At 35.7% G+C, this 25,678-nt stretch overlaps 1 protein-coding gene across 1 annotated transcript in view; it reads left to right on the forward strand.

Annotated features, from left to right (window-relative positions):
- The window catches only part of dsb (scavenger receptor class B member debris buster), a 134,819-nt gene that overhangs the window by 21,843 nt on the left and 87,298 nt on the right, over positions 1-25,678 (forward strand). The gene's annotated exons all lie outside the window — the stretch shown is intronic.

Here is a 25,678-nt window from a genome sequence, read left to right on the forward strand (position 1 = left end):
CCTATAGTAGTTTATGATTAACAATAATTTATTAATCATCGGAAAAAAAAAACAGTTGCCAGCAGTCTAAAGAAACTTTTGAGTGCAATGCAAAGTTGTGGAAGGAAACAAATTATAATTTAAATTTATTACATTTCATTGAGAAGAAGAAATGAAGACCTTTCTTTGTTGACTTGGTTAAATTTGGAAAAGTAGCTGTACACACTGACTTAGACCCCTATAGATACATTAACTTTTCTTTGACAAGATTTTCATTTAGATAATCAGAATAGGTTTTATTTAATTTTTTTTTAATTGCATTACTGCCATTCAAAATGTTTATTCTGAGAATGGCCTCAAAAGTTACATAAACATTTCTTATTTCTTCACACCGAGAAGCCATCTGAGATACGACCTTGTTACACCAAAAACCAATATTTTAAATTTTTCTTCTTAATTCTCTTTTGGAAGTATTTCAGGAGCTCCACCGCTACCACAAACAGATTTTTCGAAGAAAACCTTCCTTTTTCTTGTCTTTTTTTTTTTAATTGCCTTGATCCCAATGTCAGATTTTTTTAAAGCTCTCCTTAAATATTTAGACCACATACCTTTTACATCCTTATCTATGGTAACCTTGAGAGCTTTAACATTGTTCATGTCAGTATCAAAGGAGTTATCACTTGATTGTAGAATCCAAATTCCTTACATTCATACGGTCTAAAATTTCTCTCCAAACATTCAAGTAAAAATCAATGGTTGACACTTGGAAAAATTATTAGTCATTCCGTTTACTTCTGCTATTCCACCATAAGACAAACTGCGTTGGCTTTTTTGTATTTTGTCAAGTTTTCGTTATTTTGTCGCTATAGGTGTCACTGCCTCAATTCGTGTACACCCTATCTTGTTTCTGGAAGGCTATGAGAGGATCGTCCACAATTGTATTTTAATAATCTCTTTAGGCTTGAAAATAGCCAAATAACAATACAAAAGTTAAAGAATTCTTGTATTATTAATGCACTTTTTCTTGCTACCGAAAAGTGCGGGCTGCGGTGACTCAGTGGTAGAGCGTTCGCCTCTGGTGCATGGTTCGATCCCAGCTCGCCCCAAGTAAACTTTGTCGTGGACAAACACCGTGTGCGTGTTTTTTTTTTTTTTCGGGATTTTTCCCGTTTCCTCTCACTTTCTTCATTCTACCATTTCATTCATTTCTCATCACCGTCTCCTTTAGCCTATCCGGCATAACCCGTGGGACGTCAAACTTAGATTTCATTTCATTTTCATTTGCTGCCGAAAAGTGTTTAAAAGATCGTTAAATTCATATATTTAAATATATTTTTGTTTAATTTAATATCTAGAAAACTTAATGAAAGATTAAAAGAAAAGATTTTTTATTGCGCTTCCCTCCCAACAGTCGGGTCCCTCGACATTTGACGGGATTGCCCTACCTCCTTTGTTTGATCTTGAGGGTATGCATAAATTCAACGTTAGCTACACATTCAAAGACACGAACTGTACGTCATATTAATTTGGAAACACATTTGGCAACTTCTAAACACACACATGATTACCTTGAGTGCTTAAATTCAATTGAAGAGACTTAACACTGGAGTGTTAACAGCCGATAGCGCAATAATCTAATTAACATGCTTAGCGACTTCTGTATGTATAACTACCGTATGCGTGAGTTTCCTCTGGGTTCTTCCGTTTCCTCCCACTTTTTTCATCCCATCATTTAATTCATTTCTCACCTTCACCGTCTCCTTTAGCCTAGCCGGCATAACCCTGGGACGTAAAACTCAGATTTCATTTTTTCCATTTATAAATATAATGGATTTGGTTATTATAATATAGTCATCTGGCAACCTTTAGCTTATGAGTTGATTTTGTGTCAATCTTCAAGATTATGAGACAAGATAAATCAGCAATAACAATACCATCATAAGCAACACCAAAATAGAGTTGTGGCGAGCCACAAGTAATCGTATCGTCATTTCAGATGTTTCCGGGGAGAAAGGGGGCCAAGATTGTCCACCAACATAAGTGGGTCACTTTTTTTTATTAGTATACAATTTATTGAAAAGCATGTTTTTGTTAAACTCTACCCCTTGCCCTCTCCACACGACGCCACTGCTTGAGGGATGCAATTCAAAATTTATAGTATTACTGGTATGGATTTAATTTATACCAAAACAAATTACGAGAAGTATTTGTTTTATTTTTAGTTATTTGTTTAATTACTTTAAGAAAAAAATCATTATGTAAGTTTTACCTCAGCTCGGTCAAATTTAAACTTATAACTTTTATAGGAGGTTATGATTGATTTCTCAATATGCTTTATTACTATTACTATTATTATTATTATTATTATTATTATTATTATTATTATTATTATTATTATTATTATTATTATTATTATTATTATTATTATTATTGACATTGTCACTTGTTGATTTGAATTAGCTATATTTTGTGTTCTGGTGAAACGGCCTTGCCAAGTGTTGTCTTGAATTAACTAAGCTTAGTTTTGGGAAAGATAAGATTCGAAAATTGCAATCAGAATAGGTAAAAAAAAATTCTTCTGAAATATCTCTGTTAATTTTCTAATAAATCTAGAAATGAAACTGCAACAAATTCAAACAGAGCTTTTGTTTTTCGTGTGTGTCCTAATTTGTAACACTATGTAGCAAATGAACATGTTCTATTGCAACAGTGTTCCAAATTAGCACTTTTAAAAGAAAATCGTCAAGTTTTCAGTGCTTCGAACCTGTTTTTACAAAAAGAAAAAAAAAAAGAAGTTATACTCACACATTCTCTCATAGACATTGAATTGTTTATCGGAAAACGGAACAGGAAAGAATTTGCTTTCCTCTATGTGTCTGCCACCTATCCGCCAAAGGGAGTTTGTAAAAAAAAAATATCTTTTCTTGTAGGTGTCTTGCGGGTAAAGAGAAACTTTTCATTCATTTGCTAAGCACAGAAAACCTGGAAGAGAAGAAAGAAAGAAAAAGAAAAATAAAGCTAGACCCCTGATATTCACAACTTTGTTACTTCTCATAAAATTTAATTAATAATAATCTTTGTTAACTCGTTCTCGTTAGCGTTGCCTGAAGTTTTCATGAATGCCTACTTGTCAATAGCCTGTATTTACACCCGATATGAGTGCTCCAGGTTATATAGTGTTTTGGGAAGAGTCGCCTTCAATTTCTCAGCATGTTATTGAACGGTTCATCCTCAAATCTCTTTTTTTCGTTATCCGAGACATTAGAAATTTTTAACAAAATTAATATGCTACTGTTTTGCAGAGTAATATATTTGTTTGCAAATAATACAATTTTATATACAGTAACAGAAAATTGTTAAATGATTACTAAAAACTTAATAATCAACTTAAAAATGAAGTATGGCAAACCTTTGGTCAGGAAAGCTGTCTGGCAGTTCTTTGCCTCGAGACAAATTATAACTCTTACTCTCCTGACCTACCGCCTGCAGATATTAGTGTATTACCTACTCTCAAAAATGTGTTGGTCTTATTGTTGTTGTTATGAGAGTTTGTCAAGAATTGAGGACATCAAATCTGCAGTGAGTATTAATGAAAATGAAATTTGAAGTTTTACTATCCACATTTAAGCACAGAGGCAAAGGAAGACTGTGCCTATAAGAACGAAATGGTGAAATGAAGAAAGTAGAAAAATCGCAAAATCCCTTAGAAATCCCACGTACACGCTATTGGTCACCCATAAAACCCACTTGGTGAGACCTGGAATCAAACTAGAACCTCACGCACCAGTGGTGAGCGCTTTCCCACTGACGCTATGTGCAGAGTACTAATTGAGTTGCACTGCTCCTAATAGCAGTGGTGATTTCAAATGTCCCACAGTGGGAGAGGAGCAGTGCGTTTTTTTTTTTTTTTTTTTTTTTTTAAACATGGGAGGTGAACTGTGCTGTAGAAATACTAGTAACCCATTTTGAGCATGAACGAAGATGCCTATAAGTGCTAGGGAATGCGAAAGGTAGCTCCGCACAGGAACAATCCACCTTCTGAAATAATCACTGCGTAACAATGAATTTTAGAGGAATCCCATAAAAATTTCTGTCGTTTTGAAGAAATAAGTGTTGCTGAAACCCTAATTCGGGAAAAGTATCTCTTTTGTGAGAGCTAGTAGCTAACGCACACGTGCTTTCTCTGGACTTAGTTCTGGATTCGATTCCCAATGGTAGGTTTTCCTTAGGTTATGTAACCTCGGCTCTGCAAAGAGGTGCTAATTAGGGATGCGCACGAGTCTAGTCGAGACAGGATTTTCCTGACAGGATTTTTCGAGACACGGCTCTTCCAATAGTGAAATATACATTTTTTTCGAGCCGAGACATCACTTTTACAGCACATTTTCGAGACGACACCGCCATAAATCTTGTCTCGTGCGCATCCCTAGTGTGTAATCTTCAATCAGTCACTCAAACACATACAGGACAATAAACCAAGGCTCAACATTGATACTTTTACCTTTTAAGCAATCCTTATAATACTAAATATTTGGCTACGAAAATCTTTGGCTTTTCGATTCCAAGGTTAACCTATTGTCTGACGATTACTGCATATTCGCTTGACCAATTTTGCTACTTGGGTTATTCAATAACAGTTCGTAATTTTCCATATTAATAATAATAATAATAATAATAATAATAATAATAATAATAATAATAATAATAATAATAATAATAATACAAAGAAACTGCTCATCCTTTAAAGGACTTAATTCGGACTAGTGTTACACCCAGGTGCAAACTCAAATATTTGTTGGGAGGGGCAAAGTCCAATACTATAAACCACTACGCCTATGTAGTATTAAACGGGTATTATTCTACATCCGAAAAGACAATAAAGTAATTGTAAAATACTTTCACTTATATTTTCAGAAAAAAATAGAACTAGATTGTTTTTAGAAGAGAAAGAGTACAAATGTTGTAAGATCAAATTTTCGTGCTACATTAATCATTTCCTTATTAAACAAGTAGAGTTTTATTGGAAAAGTGTACAAACGTATGTTGTTAGAAATTTTGGGGGAAGTCCGGACACGGTGGGCCCCCCTCCCCGTGGGTACGCCCCTGGTTACACCCATAATATACTTCATAACAATGTTACATTTAGCCAACATTATGATACATACTGACTATGTAAACTAGTTCATTGCGAGAACGTAAGCTAATTGATAAAGTAAGCATTACACATTACACAATACATTTTGACGGTAATATTATTAGGTCTCTCTACTTAAATTACAGTATAACAGCGGCAAAATACTACCTTGGTTGTCCCCTGTAATGAGAACACAGCAATATCTAATTAGGACAGCCCTAGGGCTTGATTACAGCGGAAGATTTTCTCTTGATTATGGTAGGTCACGCCTCTTGCCCTTAGCGACTTTGACATAATACAAAATGGACAAACCTTTTTTTGTTTGTGGGTTTGTTACGTTTGCGCAATTGCTTCGACGAAGTATATTTTGCTAAGTCCAAATTTGGGAGCCCAGTTCTCGAGCTTAACAATAGTTAAACGTGAGCTCTCTAAGTTGATAGCGAGCTGAAGCTCGAGTCTGAGTGAGCTTGAACCCCAATATGATTGATGGTAATAACTACGAGCGAGTTCAAGCCTTATAGACTATAGCAAACTTGAGCCCTTTGTGAGCACGTGTCAATTGAGGTTAATGAACGCGAGCTTTATTGACGATAGCGAGCCTGAGCTAACGTAAGCTTGATTCAGATTATGAGCGCAAGCTTCATTGAAGATAGTGAGCTTGAGCTGTCATGAACCTGATTGAGTATCGCAAGCTTCATTGAAGGTAGTGAGCCTGAGCTATCATAAGCCTGATTGAGATTAGGAGCTGGAACTTCATTGAGGATAGTGAGCCTGATTGAGATCAGGAACGCAAGCTTCATTGACGATAGTGAGTCTGATTGAGATCAGAAGCGCAAGCTTCATTGAAGATAGTGAGCCTGAGCTATCATAAGCCTGATTGAGATTAGGAGCTGGAACTTCATTGAAGATAGTGAGCCTGATTGAGATCAGGAACGCAAACTTCATTGACGATAGTGAGTCTGATTGAGATCAGAAGCGCAAGCTTCATTGAAGATAGAGAGTCTGAGCTATCATAAGCCTGATTGAGATTAGGAGCTGGAACTTCATTGAGGATAGTGAGCCTGATTGAGATCAGGAACGCAAGCTTCATTGACGATAGTGAGTCTGATTGAGATCAGAAGCGCAAGCTTCATTGAAGATAGTGAGCCTGAGCTATCATAAGCCTGATTGAGATTAGGAGCTGGAACTTCATTGAAGATAGTGAGCCTGATTGAGATCAGGAACGCAAACTTCATTGACGATAGTGAGTCTGATTGAGATCAGAAGCGCAAGCTTCATTGAAGATAGAGAGTCTGAGCTATCATAAGCCTGATTGAGATTAGGAGCTGGAACTTCATTGAGGATAGTGAGCCTGATTGAGATCAGGAACGCAAGCTTCATTGACGATAGTGAGTCTGATTGAGATCAGAAGCGCAAGCTTCATTGAAGATAGTGAGCCTGAGCTATCATAAGCCTGATTGAGATTAGGAGCTGGAACTTCATTGAAGATAGTGAGCCTGATTGAGATCAGGAACGCAAACTTCATTGACGATAGTGAGTCTGATTGAGATCAGAAGCGCAAGCTTCATTGAAGATAGAGAGTCTGAGCTATCATAAGCCTGATTGAGATTAGGAGCTGGAACTTCATTGAGGATAGTGAGCCTGATTGAGATCAGGAACGCAAGCTTCATTGACGATAGTGAGTCTGATTGAGATCAGAAGCGCAAGCTTCATTGAAGATAGAGAGCCTGAGCTATCATAAGCCTGATTGAGATTAGGAGCTGGAACTTCATTGAGGATAGTGAGCCTGATTGAGATCAGGAACGCAAGCTTCATTGACGATAGTGAGTCTGATTGAGATCAGAAGCGCAAGCTTCATTGAAGATAGTGAGCCTGAGCTATCATAAGCCTGATTGAGATTAGGAGCTGGAACTTCATTGAAGATAGTGAGCCTGATTGAGATCAGGAACGCAAACTTCATTGACGATAGTGAGTCTGATTGAGATCAGAAGCGCAAGCTTCATTGAAGATAGAGAGTCTGAGCTATCATAAGCCTGATTGAGATTAGGAGCTGGAACTTCATTGAGGATAGTGAGCCTGATTGAGATCAGGAACGCAAGCTTCATTGACGACAGTGAGTCTGATTGAGATCAGAAGCGCAAGCTTCATTGAAGATAGTGAGCCTGAGCTATCATGAACCTGATTGAGTACCGCAAGCTTCATTGAAGATAGTGAGCCTGAGCTATCATGAGCCTGATTGAGATTAGGAGCTGGAGCTTCATTGAGTATAGTGAGCCTGAACTAGCGCGACCCCCTTTGCAAAATGACTGATATATATAATAAGTAAATAAATTTATTTTGTGCAGAATAAAGTATCACAGTGAATGCAAAATAAACTTTCGGTTGTCTCAAATATATACCAACATACTTCCCCGATATATTATGATTCTATTGTGGTTTAAGTTAGGCATATTACACATACAACGTAATTGAGTATTACACTTTGTATGTGTTCTACGTATAATATGTGTAAGATTTCGAGGTCACAATTTTAGTATTAACGTTATTACAGTCATCAAATAGACTGAATGTTGCTAGTTCCAATTGATTTCCTTGTCTCTGTAACGGATTAGTTCTTGCACATGGTCCTGGGTTTCATTCCCGATAATGACTCAACAGTTTGTTTTGACCCATAATTTTGTAGCAATTAGGAAGTTATTCTATTTCAGAAGTGTTATACTTCAGTCTCTCTATAGAGGGGTTAGGATATAACTAGGGTTGAGCACGACGCCTAGGGTTCACACTTTTTCGGCGAGATTCGAGACGAAAAAGAATTCTCGCAATACAGAGAGATAAAATTTCGAGACGAGGAATTATTTTCACGTTAAATTTTCAAGTCCAGACAGCCGCAAGTCGAGTCTCGTGCGCTTCCCTAGATATTACTACTACTGAAGTCTGTGTGCTAAACTATGCTTCACTCAAATTAATCCTGATGTTACATATTATGAGAAAACGTGAAGAGATTCAACAGATCAATGTGTATCTAATTAGGATCACAGAATGTTCCATCGTTTTCCTTTAATTTCCCTTTCATTACCTTTATTTCTTCATAATTCATTAGTAGTTCTTCTCTGCTCTTAACATTTTATTTCTAATATTCCATTCTAACTCCTATTTTCTTTCCCTCCGTTCGTCTAATTTACGTGTCCAGCGGGAATGCCAGAAGTACATGTGTACCCAATGATTGCTCAAGCATGGGCCATCAACATTCAACAAATAGTTTGTGGACTTCGTTATTTCTCATGTATTGCCACTTAGCAAAATCTGATAATTTTAGAATGCATAAACACTCACGGAGATGGGCCAATAAGTAGCATCGCTCCTCCTAAGATTTTTGTGTACTTTAAATAATTAAGAGAAATACAAATACAAGACGAAAGTTTTTCACTACGTACAAGTGATGCATGCTGTTTCATTCTATTTGTTAATATTTGAATGAAGATGTCTAAAAGTCTCAATCACAAAATTTCAACGTTCATTGGGTAGAAGTTCTTAGCATTCCATACATCTTTACAGCCCTTACCACCTCATCGAGTTGTTAGTGTTCGCGCTTGTTATACATGAGATCTCGGGTTCAATTCGCGCTGGGAAGAAATTGAAATTTGAACTCATTACATTGGTTTTGATTCCCACCCTAAGATTGTAGATCCATGTCCCACATAGCCTTGATGCTGAAAGAGACTCTGAATTCCAATCTAGTCAATACGCTTAGAGCTACACTGTGAGATAGGAAAATGAAATGAAATCTTTCAGTGTAACGTACCGCAATTATACCCCTTAAGGTGAGGGATACGATAGATAAAACAAGTGAATGATATGCAAGAATTGGTGGAATGATAGCGTGGGAAAGAATGGGAGTATCCCGAGGAAACCCCACGGACAGGATGTTGTCCACCACAAACTTACTTGGCCGGGGATCGAATCAAAAAGCCTCATACAGCAAAGGTAGGCGCTCTTCCACTGAGCCACTATGCATTATGTGACAAATAATTATTGGGTTCTAGTTTTTCTGACATAAATTTGGTATCTCCTTATAGAAAGTAATCTGTGGGCGTTCATGTTATTATATGATATTAGATAAAATTTACAACATATCTAGATAGGCAACGGATTGTTGAGTTGGATCTAAATTTTACTAAGAATCAGAAGAAACGTACTTGAGTGTTGAGTGGGAGGCATTGTATACAACTTGTTCCGCAATTCTGAGTGTAACTTTATAAAATTCACATAGGTTAAATTGTGTCTATCAAAGGATTTCTTGTAATTGATGGCCTAGTGCTGCTTTAGAGGTAGGTCAGTGACTACTAGTGGTGACGGCCATTTCCAACCCTGTTGACCTAATGTACTCCTACAACGAGAGAAGGTTAGGTGAGTTTCACTAGTCTTTCCTCGTTAAAAGAAAAAGTCATTGTCAAGTGTCGTGTTCATGACGAATGTCAGTAACAAGTCACTGAATTGAACAGTTGCAAGAATAATCTGGAAAGTTCCATTATGTATATTATTCAAATCAGTAGAGAACGCAGACTTTTATCAAGGGCCAAGAGGGATTTCAAGATCCTAAGTTCATATCATTCCATATCCCCTCCCCCCAGTAGCGTAGCCAGGATGTGTGTTTGGGGGGGGCCCAAGTGCTGTTATAGGTACATATAGAAAAATTACAAACAAAAATATATATAAACATAAAAATATATAAAACATTACAAACATCAAAGTACCAAAGTACATTGTCGGACCTCTTTGGGGGGGCCCGGCCCCTCCGGGCCCCCCCCTTCCCTACGCCACTGCCTCCCCCCCCACCATACATATCTTAATTTATTTTTACATAATATCTTGTTAAAGGCAGTGCCGGACTAACCACGTTGGCTACTTGGCGATCGCCAAAGGCCCGAGGCCCGTAGGGGCCCCGCAGGGATCACGAGACGCAGGACCTGTAGGCCTTGGTCGAATTATCGCGATAGCAAATGTTTCCTTGAGTCTTCCTACCAAAAGGGTTGCGGAAGCCTAAGTTAGTCTTCCGTAAAGTTTTCTCGGACCTCCCTTGCTCATATCAGTACGGTCCCGTGAATCAGTAAAACTTCGGACTTAACAATGGCCCCCGAAGTAACTTTACGATTACGTTTGATTGTCTCAGTATCATTGTAAATTTTTTGCGATCTGCTTTCTACTACATATTTATTCAATACAGAAAATATGATTTTGTCACTTATATAATATGGGTGCCTTTAAGGATTCGCGCCAAGGGCCTTGAACGTGGCCAGTCCTATACTGGTTAAAGGGCGTTAAGATTAAAACCCCAGAAACTCGTCTTGCGTACATCATTGATTATAATGTATTCAGTGATCTTTCGGTAAATGTTTCTGTATTCTGCCCAGCTGTGAATGATGAACAAAATTATACCTTGGTTACGTGCCTCAGTACTACTTGTATTAGTATGTAGAGTATAATTCAACTTCTGTAATCATGTCTGACTGCAGATATCGAAACCAAAACTTCTCGATTATGGAGTGGAAGCATTAGTAGTGAAGCAGTATAATGTAGCGGCAAAAGTGCAATGCCATTTCGTTTGAGTTCTGGCCCGTAGCCAGAACATTAAGGTAAGACAGGGAAGAGAGAATTTGGGGTGGTAACTTCAGTTTATCTTATATTCTTGACTTCTTATTTTCTGAACTTACTTTAATCTAAAGTATAAACAAACGACTGTTTAGGAGATTCTGAAAGTGGTCCCAATGAGAAGTGAGTCCCTCCTAGCCATTTCGTAGTATACTATGGTGTGTTTATTTTTCACAAAGTATTTTCGCTTGCATTCCGCTAATCCATCATAGGTCTGTTAATCTACAGGACACATATATTGAAGACCAAGCTGAATAGTTTATTTTTGACTGAACAAATGAATGAATGATTGGAACTTATTATTGTCCCTTTCTAGTAGCAAGCCCATATGACACGGCGCTTGTTGTTCAAATAAGATTCGAACCACTACTCAGATTTCTGTTCGAGGTAGACACCCTCTCCGAGGATTGATCCTGGGGAAAACACGCCCTTGACCATGAAAGATAGGTGATAGTTCAGTTTTTACTTTATCTCGTGCTCAATCATAATCGGTGAGTCAAAAAACGCATCTTCTATTTCCACGTTTATCCGTAAGATCGGACCAAGTTTCAACAAGGATTCTTTTCTTCATACTTTATTAACTGAAGTCCGTTTTATGATTACCTGGTATACATACTTGAGGTGGGTTATATATGTATTTTTGTTCCTGCCAGTCCAGATGGTGTAATAGTTTTCGCTGCCTGTAAGACCATTTGTTGGAGAAATCGAGTGGATTTGTTTCCTGCTTTTTGCCGACCATCCTGGCCGAGGCTTTCACAGGCAGTGTGTAGTTCCGCAAAAAACAAATGCCTGTGCAGCTACTTACTTGTTCCTCATCCATATTCTCGTTTGCGTGCTTGACTACAAAATCAGTGGCGGCGATTCAATAGACAAGCAAAGGACATGTTGTCTAGTTTTTGTCATAAGAAATTACATACAACTATCTTTTAATTCTGTAAGCATGAAAAGTTAATTATCAGGGTAAAAATATAATTAGTATTTTTGCTTTACGGGGATTATAATAATTATTGGGATTTTTCTTTAAAATCTTATATAGGCCTATATACAGTATATAACTCTCCCTCGATAATCCGCTGTACGAAGTGATTCTCATATCTGATGAATGTTAATTAGCTAACTAAACTGTGGTGAATATTCAACGAAATTAAAAAGTTTGTTACTGAATTCTATATATATATATATATATATATATATATATATATATATATATATATATATATATATATATATATATATATATATATATATATATATATATATATATATATATATATATATATATATATATAATATGTGTGTGTGTGTGTGTGTGTCTGTCTGTCTGTCTGTCTGTTATATGCTTTTTTTTTTCAATTTTGAGCCCTCCATTCAATAGAACATCAAAAGCTATCTTAGAAAGTGATGGAATTGTTTGCATCACACTTACCGTTTCCGAGATATTGAACAAAAAATGGCCAATTTCCGGAGATTTAAGGAGACACATCTCGAGAACCATAAGTTATAGAGAGATGATATTGGTGTTGATCAACACTTAAGAGGATGATGAATATTTTGGTACCAAACAGTAACCGGTAATCACTGTCCAACTGGTCACTGGTTTCGTCAGTGACCACTAGTTAATATCGGTACCAAAATGTTTACCATGCTCTTAGAGAGATGAAGAAAATGAAATGAAATCTTTCAGTTTTACGTCCCACGATTATGCCGGTTAGGCTAAAGGAGACGGTGATAATGAAAAATGAGTGAAATAGTGGAATGAAGAAAGTAGGAGGAAACAGGGAGAAAACCCACGAACACGGTGTTTGTCCACCACAAAGTCCACACGGCGCGAGTTGGAATCGAACCAGGGACCCCAAGCACCGGAGGTGAACGCTCTACCACTGAGCCGCCGCGCCCCCCTTAGAGAGATGATATTGGTGTTAATACCTAAGAGGATGGTAAACATTTTGGTACCAAATAGTAACCAGTAGCCACTGACCAACTGGCTGCTGGCGACCGTTCCACAAGATATTGACCAAAAAAGTTCGAATTTCAGGACATTTAAGGAGCCATATCTCGGAGCCATAGGAGCCTTAAGTCATAAAGAAATTATATTTGCAAGAAACAGAAGGTGCGGATTAAAAGATTTACTTTTACATGTAAGGACAATCACAGTTATCCTTCCAGCTCCATCTTTCCATTCTTTTTAAGTTCATTCTGGCAATGTTATTGGAGCATTCTCAACTGGTTTATAATGAATCCATAATCTATATACCTAGGTAGCCTACATAAAGTGGTCGCTATGACTCAGAGTTCTCACCTCCAGTGTATGGGGTCCCTGATTCGATCCTAGCTTGCACCAAGTGGTCTTGTGGGTAAATAAAGTATGCGGGAGTTTTCTCGGTGTTCTTCCGTTTCCTTCCACTTTCTTCATTCTCTCTTTTAATTCATTACCATCATCAGTCTCCCCACACCTTAGTACATAATCGTGGGACATTTAACTAGAAATCTAGTTTAATTCTTCATTTTCCTATACATAAAATAAGTACTGACTAACCAACGTCTAGGCTAAACTGCTTAAGAGTCTTCATCCCGGCGAAACTAAAATACCGCTAATTTTACAGTAATTATGTGATATCTTCAAATAGATAAAAGATAATCGAAATGTGGAACAAGAGCGCCCTAGACAATATTATTTTACATGAGAAACCGTTATCACGACACACTTATCTGCTTTCGATTTCGAGCCATTTTGAAAATCGGAATTTATTTTCGCGTTTCTAAACGGCTGAAAACTGAAAGCTACTAGGTGACTTGTAGTAACGGTACCTCACGCAAAATAATATTGTCTAGGGCGCTCTTGTTCCATATTTCAATTATCTTTTATCTATTTGAAGGTATCACATAATTACTGTAAAATTAGTGGTATTTTAATTTCGCCTGGATGAAGACTCTTAAGCTTAGAAACATTAAATTTTGAATAATATATAGATTTTGTGACGCAAGCTACTCCTAAGGAAGAATTTACGGAAAGTCGGTGTGGAAAAGTGGTGAAATGGGGGTTGCAATTCTAATGATGACGGCTTATCTTGGAATCCCTAATTGACATCGAAAATAGATATGCGCATTGGAGATTATATATATATATATATATATATATATATATATATATATATATATATATATATATATATATATATATATATATATATATATATATACTATTGTTCAGATAAGGTAGCTGACTAGACAAAACGAGACAGAAGTTTTTTAATACAAACATATATACTTTTCCAGACGAGATATTACAGTATTTCACAATATCTTTCTGCGAATGACACAGCCTCAGCGCCTGTCACATAGGCAACCCTAATTGCAGATATTTTTGAACTTCCATCAAATATAATCTGCTATCGTCAATTACCCACTTCGATAAGAAAAAAAATAGTAATATGTTTCTTTTTGCTATTATTGAAGCGTTCTCTAATATTGGTTATTTTCGATCATTTTATATATATATTCCTCAAATTGATTATAATTATTTCCATCAATACCAATACAAAGTTAAGTTTTAATTATATTTTAAAATAATAAATATACTGGTTTCATTTAAAAACTATATTTTATTTTTTAAAAAAATGATAAACTTGCTTTCAAAGGGGGGGGGAGGGTGGTAAGATTAGGGTGATAATAGAACATTGTAGTAAAAGTGGACCTCAGTTTTAAACAATTTAAGAAACTCTGAACTAGACACATTTGCTTTACGTACATTACAAAATAAGATTTTTTTCTACCATGACTGTAACTTATAAGATAACTTCCATAGACACGCGCCTAAATGCGCTTCCTCGTTCATATTTCGCACCAACATGACGTTACATACAATGGTGAACACACACGCAGGCCGTAGCCTACATATGGTTACACTTTTTACGGCGTCCTTGTATGGAATTTGAAGATGTTCCTTGCGAATATGTATATAGAATTCCATTCACGTCACGAAAAAACCGCGGAAAACTTGTTTTCTAACGTTCAGCTAACTGAAACATCATCTTTTTTTTTTCTAAAACAGATATGTAATTACATTAACTACAGTTCTCTATAGTAATTCTAGAAAAGATTATGTAAGTTCTTTGACATTAAGTAATAGCCTGCTGCAGTTAAAATGCTTACGGCAATCAACATACTCGTAATAATGCTTATGACTAAATAAAAATGAAACTTCTTAGGTTTCTTTTATAAATTTTCAGCTTTCTTAAATTTTGTCTGATTTTTTTCATGTAACAAATAATTAGGATCTAGCATCACGTATCTGTTTGTGATTACAAGCAATGGAGTTTAGTGCTTAAAAAAAAAGAAAAAAGAAAAGAGATTTATTCTAGACGTATTATGGATTGCCGAATAACCCTGAGAAGAAAAAGTAGGTCATTAAACGCAATAGCGTCTTGTCCCCGGTGCTTAAAAATAAAGGTAGAGTTGAGTATTTAAGTTGATATTTTATCAAAAGAGGACACAAGTCTACATACGTACACGTCTATCACGTTCACTGCAAAATGAAGTGAAATTTAACGTTCGGTCCTATTACGCTTTTGCTAAGTGACTACAAGAGACGAATGATGATTAATTTCGCTGGTTTGAATTATTAAATGTCTTTCAACCTATTGTTTGAAGTAGGACCCGAACCACTATTCCGGTTTGTATCCGAGTCAGGTGTTCCACCGGGAATCGATCCCGGGAGCAAATACATTTACAACTCAATCATGTAAGAGCACGCAATTGGTTATTATACGTGTGTTACTGTATGAGAAGTGTTTTTTTTTTTTAACTCCCATGGTTATACCATGTAGGCAAAAAGAGATGAATGACAAATGAAAGTAGATGTTTAGGTAAGAATTAGTGGAATGACAATGGGAGAGGAAATGGGATAATTCCAATTCACTTCTATAGTGGAAATTAATTTGAACATTTGACTTGTAGCAATTAACAGTTCCTAATGAATAGCCAAGAAATTTTTTGGACACAAATATAGGAGCTATTTTTTAAATTAAGTTTTCAATTTAATCAATTATAAAGTGAAAAGGCAATACATTTTGTATTAGACTCCATAAAAGATAAAAATTTCAGCGACGAAACTTCATCCCATTGAGTGTCTTAGCGAAAATGTATTTAGACCTAGGTATTTAAAGTAGTTTGGCTCCTGTGCTTGCAACAGTGAAACAAGTGACAACGATCAAATATCCCCTCTTCTCCTTTTTATGAAGATTGAATTTTTAAAAGTTCGATGTAAGAAAGTTGTTTCAAGTGATGACCTGTCATCGAACCAAAAAATTGTCCAAATCCACAAACCAATTAGTACCTCTGAGATGGCGAAGCAAACAAGATACTGACAAGTAAAATTCTATTTGTATACAGTGGATTTTAGCAGTAAATTTGACCCTTCTTTCTTTAAAATCATTTTAAGTTTGAAATGTATACTATACTAAAACTGATCCTTCAACATTTCCCGTACAAAAGTACCGTACACTGGCAGTTAATTAATTACGTCTTAAAGTACTGTATATCAAACTCAAATTCAAGTCACTCACCCCAGCCCACATCCAAGCGTAATCACCCGTTGATAATTGAAACATATTGTGTTGTTTAGTTCCTGTTTAAATGACTCACGTCCTATGAAAGAATACATTCTTGGAAGAGAGAAGGAGAGAGTGAATTGACGTTTAAAATGTAATCAAATGGCAAATCACCAACAAGGCAAGTTAAAGCAAATGTAAAAGAAATAGGCACTCCTTGATTGTTTTCAATACAAAAGCGAATGTAATTAGTATTACCATTCTGTGCTGTTACTATTGGTATTAATATTAGCTAGCAGTAAATAGAAAAACATTGAGCGAGATCCTCACAGGTGCTTGTGTGCTTTAAGTTGTAGCTTTCGGCAATAGACGTGACGTGGTCAGTCCCTTTTGCCTGCTGACCAAACAAGTCCCGTAGACAATGGGCGATGACAAACAGTAAAGAGAGAAAGAGGTGAAAGGGAGACGATACAAATGTTACGTAACCACAACCACAACAACTGAAGAAAAAAGATACCGTACAATCAAAACAATTCAATGTGCCGAAAACCTCTTTGGAACGCTGAAGAGAAAGAACTCCAATGAACGACCTTGCTCGCTCGCTATGAAAACAAAATGCTTTCGAAGAGTTCGTTGACCAAAAGCTTTTATATTCTGTCGGCTAATGGAGAAATGCTCTTTCGTTTCGTTATGGACAGAAATGCTTTAGTTACAACACCTTTAGCTCCATCAGAAATTGACATTTAGTGAAACCAATCTTAACAAATTACAAAATACATGTGGTGCTTACGTTCCTCCTAAACTTAAAATAAATAGGGACTATGTATAAAAATAAGCATTTTCTATGCATACCACGTTCTTAAAGATTACTGCCAAAGCTTCTAAAGAAAGAAATTTTGAACATTAAGCCTTTTCGTGATAAGCTTCTAAAGAGAATATTAGATTGGTATATGTCATTGGATGTAGAATTGAATAGTTTATCAATACCTTTGAAAAAATAATTTAAACTGCGGCCCTTTTGAAGTAGCAATACAGTGTATCATTTTGTGTTTTCCTTAACATATTTTTTAACAATTTCCTCTAAAATAAATATATAACAAAACAGTATTACTTCACTGAATATGTAGATAGATTATCTTCTTTGAGCTAAGTTACTGCTATAAGGTTTTTAGACGAAATGAGAGGTTTAAGAATATCTAACTGCTGTAGTATCTTACAGTACCATAGACTAGCTCATGGATATCATTAGTTGCTGTTGTGCTGAAACGTTTCGGTTGAAATTGTAGGTTTGATTAAAGCCAAACTTGAAATCATGACTTTTAAAATACTCGAGAATATTGCAGAAGGAGGGCAGTTGTTGATTTCTTATGTTTTCTGAAGGAATTTAAACAAACATAATGCGTTTATAACCAAAGCCTTACCTACAATGGAAAATTTGGAACTTGTCCAAGATGTTCAAGTATCGATGGATATGATCTACGTAACAATACCTTCAATGTTAGGGTGCTGACGCCATTAGTTGGATAACATATTTACCAAGTGCCGTACTGGAAAAAGGCTGATAGGGTTTTAAGTGTGTTTTGGGGTTACTTGATCTCAACCCTATGCATTTGACAATACGCGGAATTCAGAATCATCTGCAACGGCTATTGTGAATCCTCAAGTGCTGAGGGTAATTCAAAGAAACATGACAGTGACAAACGTGGAGTTTAATTTGATTTGTGTTTTACGCCCTTCATTAGCAACGATACCTATAGTTTAAAACGGGATCTGACACCGTTTGATATCGTTCCACCGGGAACTGAACTCGGAACCTAGTGCACCAAAGGTGAGCGCACTAGTCACTGGTCCACGAAGACGGAGTCATAATGTTATGTAGCATTTGCATTTCTCAATCTCTAGTTTGACCTCCCCCCTACATAGACATTATGCATGATATAAAAAAAAACTCTTGGTAGAGTCTTATATTCTTTCCAGCTTCGTCTAGCTTTATAATTTTTTAGTTCTTTATTGATCAAAAGTGTCATTACAAAGCGACTAAATATAATTGAACCTCTAGAAGTAGTTAGGTGAATTCTTCTAAACGTGTTTTCGAGTTTATGTGTCTAGGTAAAGATAAGCAGGGCTAGTAGAACCAGTAGGGCGGAAGTAGGATGACCATTTGATTTGATTTGTCGTTTGAGACTAAATTAAAGAGAGACTGCGAATTTCTAATTTCAAAATTTTTGGCACAATAGGGCCTACACCACCAAAGAAAGAAGAAATCATGTGAGAAGTGAAATTTTATTACGTGTTAAACTAACACCATACACAAAATAACCGTTAATGGCTTTAATTCCGTAAACTGAACTCACATTAGTTTCAAAGAGAACACCTGAAGTTCAGAATAAAATGTTTTCCTAATAGAACAAAATGTGAAATTCAGTACATAAAAAAAATAACTGTTTTGTGTTTATATGTTGGCCTATTTTACTCTTTCTTGCCTGCCAGTCTGAAATTGGGCAACCAAGCATTTGATTAGATAGGCAACCAAACTGACATCTGTGATATGGTGGGTTACATAACTGAAGCGGTTAGAGGATAAAGGTGGTTATTAACAAACTGTACTGTACATTGCGGTAAAATTGACTTTCAAATCTATGTCTGTTAACACACACACCCTTCATCGTTTCCAAAGCTCTTCATTGGGAACATATAATACATGCGTAAACCGCCAGAATTCAACATTTCGAAAAATATAACATAGTATCTTTTATCCTCTAAGCGCTTCAACTCATAATTGCTAGCAACCAATGTAACGTCAATTAGAGAAACAATCAAAACAGCCAGTCTTGGAGATAACATGACTCACAAGTACTGAATATTGTAAACGTGCTTGTAGAATCCAATACAGGGAAAGCAATACGGTACTTGAATATGGAAATCATATACAGAAAACTGTGATTTTTTTCTTCCAAAAAAAAAAAGACTGCTTTTATGGAAAGAAAACTTAAATCCCAAAAGAATCAGCTTTTTCGCATCTCGAGTAGAAAGCCTAATCGCACCATACATATTGCATATCAAGAATACTGCGTACTTATTAAAAGTGCATCTTTATCATTTTGAAAATGTCTGCGTTACCAAACCATTAGCTTTAAATAAATCACTGACCCTTTCACATAACCTTCTCTTTGACATTTTACAATCAAGAAAGGAGATCTTGCTAGATATATGTTCTAGAAAGGAGAGAAAAAATACATAATCAGATTGGAAATATGCTGTTATGCTGTAAATATACCATCAATTACCTAACACATTTACTATGGTTAAACTCGGATTATACACTTAACAGAACATCTTTGGAACGCCAGTACATTGACAGCCTTTAACAGCATTCCCATTAATCGATCAGGATTAAACACATTTCTCAAAATAAAAATAAAACTAATCGAATAAAAAAAACACATTGAATACGTTATGAAATCCAACTTCCCTTCAGGCAATTATTCTTTGCCCGTTCTTTGATACATATACAGATATAAACACACAGCTATGATGCAACAAGTACCGGTATGTTTTTCTTCATAACAAGTTTTTGTTTTCATTTTTTCTTAGAAAAAAAAAGTTTTTCCATTGAGCTGGGTTGGTACAAAAAATGATTATTAGACGTGCAATGTGTTGTTTTTAAATATATCTAGTAACAAAAAAAGGTTAAGACTCTTTACTACACGAAATTGTGAAATTAAATGCTGATTATGTGAAGAAACAAAACTGAATGGCTACCTGGATTATGTACGATAGTACAGATGCGTTGTAATTTCTTATGAGAAATAAGCATTTCAATGTTACAATTATATTCCGTTATATTCTTAATAAGACTTAAAAAAAAAAAAAAAACAGCTTCCCACACAGACGTATACATAATCTTGAAGCAATTTCATTTTTTTTCACTTTTTCACCCAATAGTTAAGAAAGGTGAAATTAAATATTTAGTTAAAAATGAAATCTTTGAGTTTTACGTCCCTCGATTATGCCAGTTAGGCTAAAGAAGATAGTGATGAGAAATGGTGGAATGGAGAAAGTGGGAGGAAACGGGAGAACCCCGAGGAAATCCACACACACGATGTTTGTACACCACAAAGTAAATCTTTAGTTAATGTTTCGCAATAATTGGTTTTCAGTGGTGCTCAAAACTTCCGAAGGACTCTACCATGATAAGAAAATACTGTAATTATTCAATATGTGACCCCATATAAAATAGAACCTGAGTACGGTTTATTGAGATCAAAATGACATTATGTTAATTTTTGAGACCACGATGGTTCACTGGTACAGCGCTCATATATGTTGTGTGACTGGTCCCTAGTTCGATTCCAAACCATAGATAACATCGTAGCCATGGGCTTTTTCGGGATTCGAAGTTTTCTTCCACGTTTTCATTCTACTATTTTTTCATAATGACTCACTTTCATTAATCATCCGCCTCCTTGAGCCTGCAGAACGTAATCGTGGAACGTAAAACAAGGGTTGGATTAACCCATCTGGAAGTCCGGGGCTAAAAAAAAAAAAAAAAGCTCTTGCTGACTTCCTCTAGTATATTTCTGTGAAAGTACAATAGGAAAGTTAAGGGAATATGTTTCATATTCTTGGTTATATTTTATTTTATGATGACGATTGTATCTTCATGATTCTTTTTATATTGCCAGTTGATATTTGATCAGAGTGGACGCCCCTGTCCACCTGGAGCCCCGGGGCCTCCTAAGCCGCCTCCTTAATCCGGACTCGTAAGGCATATCCTTAACAGTTCGCTCTGGTGCTAACACGAGAAAGGTATTCAGAGAATACGTAAGTAGGTGCTCAGTGAGATCGCTTATATTTGCGGCAGTGGAGGAGGGGAGGGGGGTAATGTTTGTTTCTGGCATCGAACGAAACTACGAAATGCTTAGAACTAAATTCAATACGAAGATTAACAAGAGTAAAATAAAAGTTATGATAAGATACACAAGAAAAGAAAGAAACAAACAAACAAACAAAAAAATATATCCAAATAGATCCAGTAGACGACGGACAGCAATTATGTTACTTAGGGATAGCAAGCTATATTTCTAGTAAAATGCAGAATAGCTCAGACGAAACTATTCGAAGAAACACAAAAGCTTTTGACCAAAATTGTCGGCCAACAAAGAACTGAAGAAACGAGAAAATGTTGAAAAACAAATGTATAGAATGTAACGTTGTATGAAAGTGAGGCATGAACTCTTAGAACAATACTGAGATTGAAAGCCTTCGAAATATATGCTACAGGATAATGCTGAAAAATTGAATTGGTAGATATAAGTTGAAAGAATGCTACTTTTTTCTTTTCCTATTTCCAACAGTGTCACTTGTACACCACGTGAAAGAGTTTTGATGTGTATTGCGTGATATTTTTTTTCAATTAATACTGAAATCAGAAGTGCTAGTAGATTTCTACCGCTTCTGGTTTCAATAGAGAGATTAGAGTGGAGATAGAATATATTCTTCGGACAACTTAATTGAACAGAAAATTGCTTGTCACTATCTATTACCTGTTTTAGTCTGTAATTGATCAACGCTGAAATCGTAAGTGGTTGATTTTTGTCACTTTAATCATTGTGTTTGCATGTTTTCCATATTAAATTTCTTTCATGACAGACTTTACTTAATTTTAGACATTGACGGGTAGAAAAAGATCTTTGCATTATAACACACCCCTCTTACACTTACCCTTATTCTTACCCTCCAGTCATTCGGATCGACATCAGTAAATCATAAAATTACATTCAAAAATTTATGTAACTCGATTTCTATGAATTCGCTCATAAAAATGGTGGTGAAATGAAGAAAATGGGAGAAAATGGAAGAACGCCAAGAAAACTTATGCACACGGTATTTGTCCACCACAGAATCCTCTTGGTAAGATTTAGAATCTAAAAAGGGACTCTACACACCAGAAGTGAGTACCGTACTTTATCGCATTACCACTGAACCATTGCGACTTCTCCCGGATAATTGTAGCTTTATTGTATTAAGAGAATACTGAGATGATGCCGTAACACACAAATTCGGAATTCCAACTCAATAAAAATGGGCACAAATTGTGACCAAATGGGATGCAAACCGCAATTTAAAAAGAAATTTAAAAATAATATTGTTAAATAAGAGGTGACAGAACAGTGCCTCTGTGGTCATGTATAAATAAAAAGGCATACATAGGCCTATACATGTAAGCGCATGTTGTCATCTTAGACTTGTTACATCAGAAATGAAGGTGTTAGAGTAAAAATTATTTTCCATTTATCATTCATTTGACAAATTTTAGTGACCAACTTACACATAAAATAGTGTAGTAACTTTTTTTTTAGTGCCATTACAAAAAGCGTTATTTCGATTTAGCTCGTATTTGTTTGAAGACAAAGATGTTTGCCCATCTCTGGTAATCATTACGGCAGCTCTTTTAGAAAATTAACGTGTTTTATTCTGCAGAAAAGCCTAGAAAACTGAGGAAAATATATATATATATATATATATATATATATATATATATATATATATATATATATATATATATATATATATATATATATATATATATATATATATATATATATATATAAGCCAAACGTTTGCCATCCATAATGTTAAACAGAAGTGAACATGTCCTGCATATTCTTTCATTTTGCGCTTCCATAATGTTAATTATCACTAGAAACTTTCATGCTTCGTACTGTTTCTGTAAATATAAACACAGTTGCATTGATTGCTTTCCCTCGTTTCGTGGACGATTTCTAATGCATTTCGAGCTCTGATCCAGATACCAATACAAAAGTATAGAGAAATAATACAAAAACATGGTTGTGAAATGTTTTCCACAAGTCATATGAAAGATTGTTTATCCAAGTCCTCCATATATTAAAATGTTTTGTTTAATGCAAGAGTAGTCATTTTGTTTTGAGATACAGACCTGTCCTGTGAAAATACCAAAAGTTTGAAAGAATAAAATTTTATGCAATAAAAGACAATTTCTGACCAAAGCTTATATTATCGAATAAATAATTTGCCAAAACTGTAACGCTATTATATATTAGATAATATATGCTTTGGTTAGAAATTATCTTCTATTGTATACAAGAGGTTCCAAAGCTAAAATGAGTGGTATTCAAATAAAGTTTTGAGGAAATAGTGATAGGGAAAAATCTCTGAATGATGATATTTACGTTGAACTAGATTCTTAGTTTCCTCACATTAAGCTGAGCATTTTCTCCGGCTAATAAACAATAAAAGAGAACTAAGGTTTCTTAACCTCGTATTTTACGATAACTTGATTCAGAATTATCTGAATCACATTTCAACTTAACATTTCTTCATACAAAAACAACACAAATTGCTCATATAATCACAAATCAAAAATAGCTTCTTTTATATTACATTACACAAGTTATAAATCATTTCTTGCTCAATTTCCATCATTACCATCATTGGTTATTGGCAGTGGCGTAGGGAAAGGGGGCCCAGAAGTGCCGGTCCCCCCCCCTAAGAGGTCCGACAATGTACTTTGGTACTTTGATGTTTGTATTTTTTTATGTTTTATGTTTATATATTATTTTGTTTGTAATTTTTCTATATGTACCTATAACAGCACTTGCCTCCCCCCCCAAACACACATCCTGGCTACGCTACTGGTTACGAGTATGGTCGCCCATACGTCGAAGGGTCCGTGAAAACAAAATATTTTTTTTGTTCAATTATTATCTTTTTAAGTTTGAAATTTCCGAAGCGTCAAAATAATCATAACTTTTCTAGAGATCGAAGTAAATGAAGTTAAATTTTAAATATGAATTTAGCGATTTTCTAAACATATTTCGGTGACAATGATAAACTTTCGCCCATTGATGATACAGGAATTTAGTGACCCCTTCCCGGAGTTGATAATTGCCGTCCACGAGCTAAATTAAATTTCGATTACATGTCCCTCCATCCGTTAGCAGATAGTCTCAGTGAGCCGCCTCAAACTTTGTTTGCTGCTCCTCCATCCCTTCTGGACAAATTTTCCGTAAGAAAGCCTTCTTGTCTATTTTCTGTAAAAAGAACGGAGTTAATAACAACTGAGGTCCATGAAATCTGGGTGACCTTGGTTACGAGCCTCGATAATGATAGTGACTTTGTGAACTGTTATTTCTTGGTAATGTTATAGTCCCATAGTCAGGGGTGCCCACAAGGGGGGGGCTATGACGCAAACTGCGTCATTGAAATATTTGGGGGGGGTTAAAATCTATATAAATATGTTTGATGAGGGGGTAAAATTACTCGAAAAGAAGATTTTTTTCATGGAAGAACACCTACGGATAGACAATTGGGGGGGGGTGCGTCATAGACATAAGGGGGGGTGGGCACCACTGCCATAGTAGTTTATCGGATCTTGGGAGACCGATCTCAATGAGACACTTCTTCTCTTCATTACATCACTGTTTTAATGATCTGATAATAGCCTGTAAGTTGAAGCAGCGATTCAAGAGAGGTGTGTTGCGCAGCCTCATGGAGTGTGTCGCTAAATTGTATAATGTAAACATATATATATATATATATATATATATATATATATATATATATATATGACGTACAAAAGGCCTGTAAGTTCAGAATGTATACGACACATTTTATTTTTACGGTGAAATAGTTAATAAGTTAAAATTAATTGGGATTTCGCGGGCGGTATGCTGCCAGTTAAAAGAAGTTGGGAGTCACTGGGTTAAAGGAGGTCGATAATGAATGAACTAACTATATGATTAAAGAATTCGTGAATTTGATGATAAAATGAAAGGAGATTCAAGATACACAATAATCTCGTTCACAAGCTTATGTGGCTCGAGCTTAAATCAACTACCCTTTCCACTGGATTACATGTAAAGCTGTTAATAAATTGGTGACAACTATCTATTGGAAGACATCTATAGAGAAAGATAACCAAAAAGCTCCAGCTGAATAGTTACTTGAATCTAAATTAATTGTTAAGTTAAATATTAGGAGTACTTGTTTTTAAAGATTTTGGTTTACCAGAAACTCTTTTTGAGCTGAGCGAGCGAAGCTCTTATACTCGGGTTAGCCGTTTGGTTGTCCGCGAACTCCTCCTAGACCGTTTGGCCGATCTCAACCAAACTTAGCACGCTGATAGAGTATGTCGTGTTGAGTGAGAACATAGGTCGAAATCAAAAATCCGATGTACCATCGAGGAATAATCACCGAAAAACGCTTCCATAGACTTAACATGGGGAAAAAGTTTTCACGTGATTTTTTTCTCAACAATTAAAATCTGCGCGTGATTTTCAAAAATTCCGGCGAAGCCCTTTTATTTTTTTAGCGTAAAAATTTA

The sequence above is a fragment of the Thermobia domestica genome, chromosome 10 (assembly GCF_964235325.1).
Source record: "Thermobia domestica chromosome 10, izTheDome1.hap1.1, whole genome shotgun sequence".
NCBI classification, from domain to species: Eukaryota; Metazoa; Arthropoda; class Insecta; order Zygentoma; family Lepismatidae; genus Thermobia; species Thermobia domestica.